This window comes from Agrilus planipennis, unplaced genomic scaffold, assembly GCF_000699045.2.
Source record: "Agrilus planipennis isolate EAB-ADULT unplaced genomic scaffold, Apla_2.0 scaffold53, whole genome shotgun sequence".
NCBI classification, from domain to species: Eukaryota; Metazoa; Arthropoda; class Insecta; order Coleoptera; family Buprestidae; genus Agrilus; species Agrilus planipennis.
The window spans coordinates 1,087,768-1,095,299 of NW_020438880.1; the positions used below are offsets into that span (position 1 = coordinate 1,087,768).

At 33.1% G+C, this 7,532-nt stretch overlaps 1 protein-coding gene across 1 annotated transcript in view; it reads right to left on the reverse strand.

Moving 5' to 3' along the window:
- Positions 1–7,532, reverse strand: part of LOC108733126 (apoptosis-stimulating of p53 protein 2) — a 237,484-nt gene that overhangs the window by 156,573 nt on the left and 73,379 nt on the right. The window lies entirely within an intron of this gene.

Sequence of the window (7,532 nt, forward strand, 5' to 3'; positions counted from 1 at the left end):
CTAGGGTTGCCACCCGTACTTTATTATAAAGTATTGTACTCTATTTCGACTGTGCGTACGTTATACTTTACAAGACACATAAAGTACGCAAAAATACTTTATTTAAGGCCTTAAGTAAACATCGTAATTTTGTAAGCGATTATTCGAAATTTAGAGTATTTCGATACCAATAATATTGCACAGAAAAATGGCAAGGCATATTTTCGGTACAACCTGATTTCCCAAATCTGTTCAAAGTAGTTTCACTTTTGCTGTACGTTCCGGCCATTTCAGCATTTAGAGAAAGAGTATTCTCTGTTATGAACGCAAAGTGGCGGGACGACAAGAATAAAGCTGCATTAAAACTAATTAAAAATGAACTTTTAGTTTACTTAAATCTTTGTTTGACATGTTTAGAGGCTATTAATGTATTTAAGAGCGACAGCAATTTATTACTGGCTGCTAGGTGTAACAAAAAGTAAAATACTTTGTTTTTATGCCGAGTACTTTTTTTTAACCTTTTAGTCGAGAAATACTTTATGTAAAGCCAGAAAATGTGGCAACCCTAGTCTAGACCATTGCTTAGCATTCGGGAGGACGCCGGTTCGATTCTGGGTCCGTTTGCCTTAGTCCAAGTTTTTCTCTGGTTTCCTTGGATCACTTAGGCAAATGCTGGGGCAGTAATATTCTACAGATAATTTTTCATTCTCTTCTGTCTTCATTTCGTCCGTCTCATCTTTCTCACTCCAACCACCAAGACTGAAGAGGGCCTTCCGCCCTAGTTCGGAGGGACTACCCGCCCCCACCAGCATTAGTGGCTGGTGGGAATGAAACACCCAAAAGTTTTTTTTTTTTGAGTGGTCAGTACTAGTCGGAGAGTTCGAGGCGATGCAAAGGGAAGAGAAGAAGCGAAGAAGAGACGAAGTGAACATATAATGATGAATTAATAATTAAACAAGAATAGAAGTGTTATTTAGACAGTAAATTATTAAATAAAAGTAATAGTAGTGTCAGAAGGAGTTGGAATACGTGACAGTATTATTTCGAACTAATCGTAAATTGTCTTTTAACTGAACTTTATATAGGCTAAACTCACTTACCTCAAAATTGAGGAGGTATTAGTCTGACTCGTCATTTGCTGTTATACCATTACAAGTTTATTTTGTTATGGAAATAAAAACGCTATTCATTTTAATGTGCCTTCATTAACATTAATTAATCGACGTCCAACAATCGCTTACCAACGTATAAGTCATCTACCTGAGCATTTGTTTATAGTGATATTCAGAAATTTGTAATTACTCAGGAAATAAACAGTATCAAACGAGGCAGATTAATAAACAATCACAGACAAATTTGCCACTAATTGGTAGTAAAAAATTTAATGGGAATCTACAGACAGCGTATGAACACCATTTGTAGAAAATTGGTACTTATTGCGGAATTAAATAATGTTTGATAAGGCCCTTTTCTTGTCAAATTGAATTAATGATGAGCAAAATTAGTCTTGGTTTTACAGTCTGGGTTTTGTGAATATACAAGACCAAGACTAAGACTGTCTTTATACTAGCAAGACTAAGACCGAATGAACAAGACCAAGACTAAAACCAAGACCGAACGAACAAAAATAAGACTAATACTAAGACCAAATACGCAAGACTAAACGAAAAATTATAACTTCCGGTGGATCTACCCCAACTTATTATCCAAAACTTCAGTTACATTAACAGCTTTTTAACTATTTTCAGAAAACCCTTGTTTTTTTAATAAATTTTTGTAAAATTATACCTTTTAAAACCAGCTTTTTTTGTTATTAAAAAGTTAAGAATGTAAATTATTACTGCATTAAGAAGATTTTGGTATGGTTTTTTGTCTGTTGATTCTACAATTTCCTAATGAAGCCTCCATAAAAGGGCGAAACGTTGGAGTCTAATCAATAATTATTTCATTTTCAGCACAAATTCAAAGACGGTAATAGCAGGTGGTCAATAAGAAGTAATCCTAAACCAATAAATTCGGAAATATGAAGAACAACGTTATTTATCTAATTTGTTTAACACAAACTTTTACTTGACGACTACAGAATATTATTATTAATTAAATTATCAAGTAAATGCCAACTCTATTTTGCTTTTGAATATCATTAACGTTTTATACAAAAAACTATGAGTTCTGCAGTTCTGCAGCTCTAATAGACAATCTGCCGCTCTCATAGACAACGTGGACATGACACAAACCCACTTATGGTATCCAAATCTATGCATGAGATGAATCCAGTCTTTTCATAGTTTCGGACCTAAAGAACGGTCTTTTAGCAAATCAATTTTTCCGACGCAATCGTCTGAAATAAAGGCGACACTGGCTCGGCTCCATGGGTCGGGTATACATACATATGTAAGAAGTAAGGAAACGGCTTAAAGCTATTGATAGCAGCGTCTTCGGTGTATAATGCCGATGAATGTTGGTTACCCTGAAATGAATCTTGAAATATTCTAGATCTACGGAAACGAAAATCCACATCTTGCACAAGAAAAGATAATGAAAGTTCTTCAGAAGCGATGTCAGGGCTTTTTTATTAAAAATTTATGTTGTTTCATAGTCCATAGCGAGACGCGCATCGAGTTTCCGTTTGAGGAAAGGGCTTAAAAACGCATAATAAACTTAATTAATTCTCGACTTATCCAATAAGTCAGTAGCATATTATATGTTTCATTCCATCCAGACAGGCCACAAAGTGGAAAATTCAACTTATCCCACTNACCCCAAAAAGAAAAAATAATTCTAACGAGTCTTTTCCGAAAACGTTAAAGCGTGCTATTGAGCGATTGAAAATTATTTGTTTTTATTTTTTTTGTTAGTTAAAAAAAATATTAAAGTGCATGTCTGACGTTCGTTCACTCTTCTTAACGTAGAAAAAATTTAATGATTTTGTTGTCTAATAAAATCGTAAGTGATGATTGTATGGAATATTCCTCTTTTTTTCGGGTTTTTGAACTATTTTAATTACTTACCTGGATGCATCCACTGTCTACGTATACGAATATTGTCTTTATAGTTACCACATTTGCCTTTTAACATAATCTGCAGTGTACAAAAAACATCGTTGGGCTTCTACAAAATTATTTTTTTTCCATGTTTTACAGGAAGTATGGACGGACGTCAAACATATCTTCGAAGTATGATCGAAGAAATGCAAAAATGATCGGAATAAAGACACCCTACTGTATAGGTACACGTAAAAGTTAAATTAGAACTAAAATGGAAAACTTTCCTTGGGATATTCAATAGGTGTTCGTATGCTGTTGCAAGTTACTCTGCTTTTATACGTGAGAAACTTACGTACAATTTGAAGCTACCACTATAAAAGAAAGAAATTTTTGGGCTATAACTGTCGTGTCATTTGTAAGGAACAGAGATGTGATTTATTTAAAATACTTGCATATAAAATGCAAATACAAAATAAAAAATACCTATTTTATCTTGTATTTAAATAGATACTTTTTTGAGAAAAGCATTTTGTATTTTATTTAAAATACTTTTCCAAACATACTTTCTATTTGTAAAATGCAAAATACATTTTTGTCGTTAAAAGTTTTGCTAGTATCACCGATCAAACATTACATAAAATGATGAATGAAAGTTGCTTACATTAAAAGGTATTAGAAGCTTAAAAAAAGGACAATAAGACATTCCATAAATGTTTTCCAATTGTTTAACTGAAGAGAGCCCAAAAAATTCTAAATTCCTTGGAAATAGATATCTAAAATATTGAATCGATATTTTTTTCCGGTCATGGTCCATAGAATGTTGAAGTCCAAATTGATATTAGCACTTGCCAAACAACAATTTGTCGTATCATTAGCAAGGAATTCTATGAATTACGACAAAACAGCTCGCAAAACTATATCGAATTGATATATCCCAGCTGTGTAAAACTGCAAGATATTATGGTGGGCTAATAAATGCCTATAAAAAATTCTCAGAAAACGATTCGAAAAACTTCACTTATTAGATGAACCCAAAGATAAAGAAAGTATGGATTCCATTTCTTTCTCTTATTACAATGTGTAAAAGATCGAAAACAAAATGTGGTTGCAAATATTTTGATACAAAATGATTGATGTTGATTTTACATCAATAAAATGATTTGCAACCCTTATTTGGCTCTGATTTGATCCACGGCAAACAAACTGTTTTGGCATCAGTATCTTTTTTCTAATTAAAACGGGTGACAAAGGTAAATAAGGAAGCATATAGAAGAATTATTTGTTGCTGAACTGAAGAAACTATAACAAAGATAGAAAAACTATATCGCAATCACTCCAAACAGAAAAATATAAATCATACTTAATCTTCTCAGCTGGTGACATAGTGCAAACAGGACTATTAGTCTAGAAAAACTCCAATATTTAAAAAATGAGCAAATTCCTGTAAGGTTTTCTTACTACAAAAAAGGATTTATTTGAAAAAAAGTATTTTGAAAATACGTATTTTGCATTTAGCATTTAAAATACAAAAGGGAAATCTATTTTGTATTTTACATTTGAAATAACAAATCAAAAAAGTATTTCGATTTTGTATTTAAATACTTTTAAAAAACCATTTTGCACATCTCTAGTTAAAATATCGAATTAATACATAAACAGGAAAACACCGAGACGTCTGGATGTAGGTATCGTCCGCTCCTGTACAAGCTGGATCTAGCTAAAGATAATTAATTAATTTTTATTAACATGATAATTCATATTAATTTTCCATTGTTCTAATGTTTCTATCATTGCCGATTACTACTAAAAATTATCATTCTGTTATTTTACAGCCAGTGAACTATTTTGTTTGTATGCCAAAAATATAACGGATTAGGAGAGCAGCTCTACTCCTGGTCTACACACAAAACAAAGTAGCGGGCACAGGTATAGGATGTTTTGTAGCAAGAAAATATTACAACCTTTTTTAGTCAGTTCAAAGTCTTTTTTCTCTTCTTCATCTTTGTTAATATTATAAAGCTTGGGTACCTGGGTACTTTTGTAGGTATAACAACAACAAAAATAAGAAGAAAGAGGGGATTAGAATCCAACATTGCCGAGAAAATACCTTTCTTTATTCCCTGAACCGTAATAATTTAGGATATTAAATATTTCAATCGTAGTCGCAATAAAAAGTTTGAATTTATAACTTCCTTTTTAAAAGGATAAGTCTACGAAGTTCCTTCTCATACATACATATATGATCTAAAAGACGCACAAAGCCTTCAGAAAAAATTGTAAATCATCAATACAGCTTCTCAACCGAGTACTGTTCTTAAGTTGTAAGTATAAAGGAAATTGTTAGTTATGCATAAAAAAATTGAGTCTTACAACTGCATTACAAAGCTGTTATAAAAAAATGCAACTAGGTCAATAATGATAAAAATAAGTCCAATTTTATGACTCGGGAACACGAATATCCAGTAAGGGACGGCCTCTGAGGTAACTCTCCCTCAGGGCCGACCATCGCACATGTCTTCTCCAGGACTTGTGTTTTAAATCCATCAAAAATCAATTAAAATTATTTACTTAGGGGTTCTGAAGATCACTGAACACGAGTATGTATACGATGATGGCATATACCTAATAAACGTTTAGATAAAAATATTTGAACAACAATTATTTTTAAAAATATGCTTTAAATATTTATGAAATATTCATTTAGAACAATTAGTATAACTTCCTACACGTCAAAAATCATTTTCCTTATGCACCGATGCATTTTTGAAGATGAACTGTTCTCCTATGTTCACAAAGTTTGTAGACGATCTCACGAATCGAATGCAGAGCCGAATTTCGATCCGACTTACTGCACAAAACTCGAAGATTCTGTGCTTTATTTCCTCGAGTATAGAATCGCAAAATTAATTTCTGCATTTAATGGTTTTATTAGAATTTTTTAAATGTGTAGGTTTGTAAATAGGTATTGACAAAGGATCATAAAATACTCGGCTTCAACAATTTCCTTTCCTTTTTTTGTACCTATTCAGCTGGTATTAATTCACAGAAGAAAAGAACCGTGCGATATAACGGTTTTAATGCGTTTTCCTTCACTCATTACTGACTGCATTCGATTTAGTCTTGCCATTAATAATTGTATGGAAATAATAAAAAACATTTCACCTACTTTTCCCCTTTCTGTTCATTCATTTATCCATATAGTACAACGTGAGCGTCGTTCCAGTTACCACGCACCGCGGTGGCAATAGACAATACGCCGGAAGTAATCTGCAGGAAATGAATATAACCGGAAACGCGATAATATATATATCTCTAGACAAGCGAGAGGCAATGACTGCTTCTGAACGCTACTTAAGATAAGAGCCTTTTCACACGGGCTACTTTTTGTAGCGCTTCTGACGCGCTACAGCAGTTGCGCGATTTTTGAAGTAAAACTTCTTTACGCACGCTTGACTTGGGGAGTAAATTAGTGAATGCGTGACGAGAGCGTTACGAAAAGTGTGATCGGGCGAGGCGAACGGAAGTGGAGAAGGGGGATAAAAATTAGTGAAGATAGAAAGAGATAGAGTTACGTTTCGTATATTACTGTAGGGGTAACAGAGAAAGGTGCCAGCACACATTTTCTTTCTCTCTTTCTCTCATAGCCAGTTACGTTTCGTATATCTAAGACACAGTGCAGGCCTATAGTATAGCCTATCACACTGTAGGAGCAAGAAAAAGCTGTGCGCGCGCACATTTTTTTTTCTCTCTTTCTCTCATAGCCAGTGCATGAAATATTGCGTTTGTCTTGGTTCAATAAGTTTTTCTGTGGTTTCCTTGGATCACTAAGGTAAATGGTGGGGCAGTAATATTCCACAAATAAAATCTTTCATTTTCTTCAGTCTTCATTTCGTCTGCCTTACCCAAATTTTCATAATTTCAAGACTGCAATTGGAATAGCTGCAATGCAGACTATATAAGGAAGAGCATGAGAAGAAGGTATGAAGGGATGAAATGAAAAACTTTTTTCATTTCGACGTAAATTTTAAGATATATAGAAATCCTTGTATCAATCGATTGCTGTTGTAAGGATAGACCCAATATTTATTATTATTGTTATTTTTATTATTTTCTTTTTTTTAATTTATCAAATACAGTAAGCTCCTTTTCGTCTTTCTTCTGTGACTATTTTAATAACTGTTTCTTTAAAATTGAAATAGATACGGTACTACATGGGCTACAATATCGCGCTTCAAAAAATCGTTTTTTGTACATTCGAACTAGCTCGTGTGAAAAGGCCCTAAACATAGGACACATTGCACGCAATTTATAATAAGGTTCTCATAAGTTACGTACATTTGCTCCCATATATACCTACCTACGGGATTTCCTTGTGTTTATGATAAACGACTAGGGATACCGTAAAGTCAAATATCGTTCTTGTTGTCAAAAAAAAAATGGTACGTTATACTTTACAAGACACATAAAGTACGCAAAAATACTTTATTTAAGGCCTTAAGTAAACATCGTAATTTTGTAAGCGATTATTCGAAATTCAGAGTATTTTTACATCAATAATATTGCACA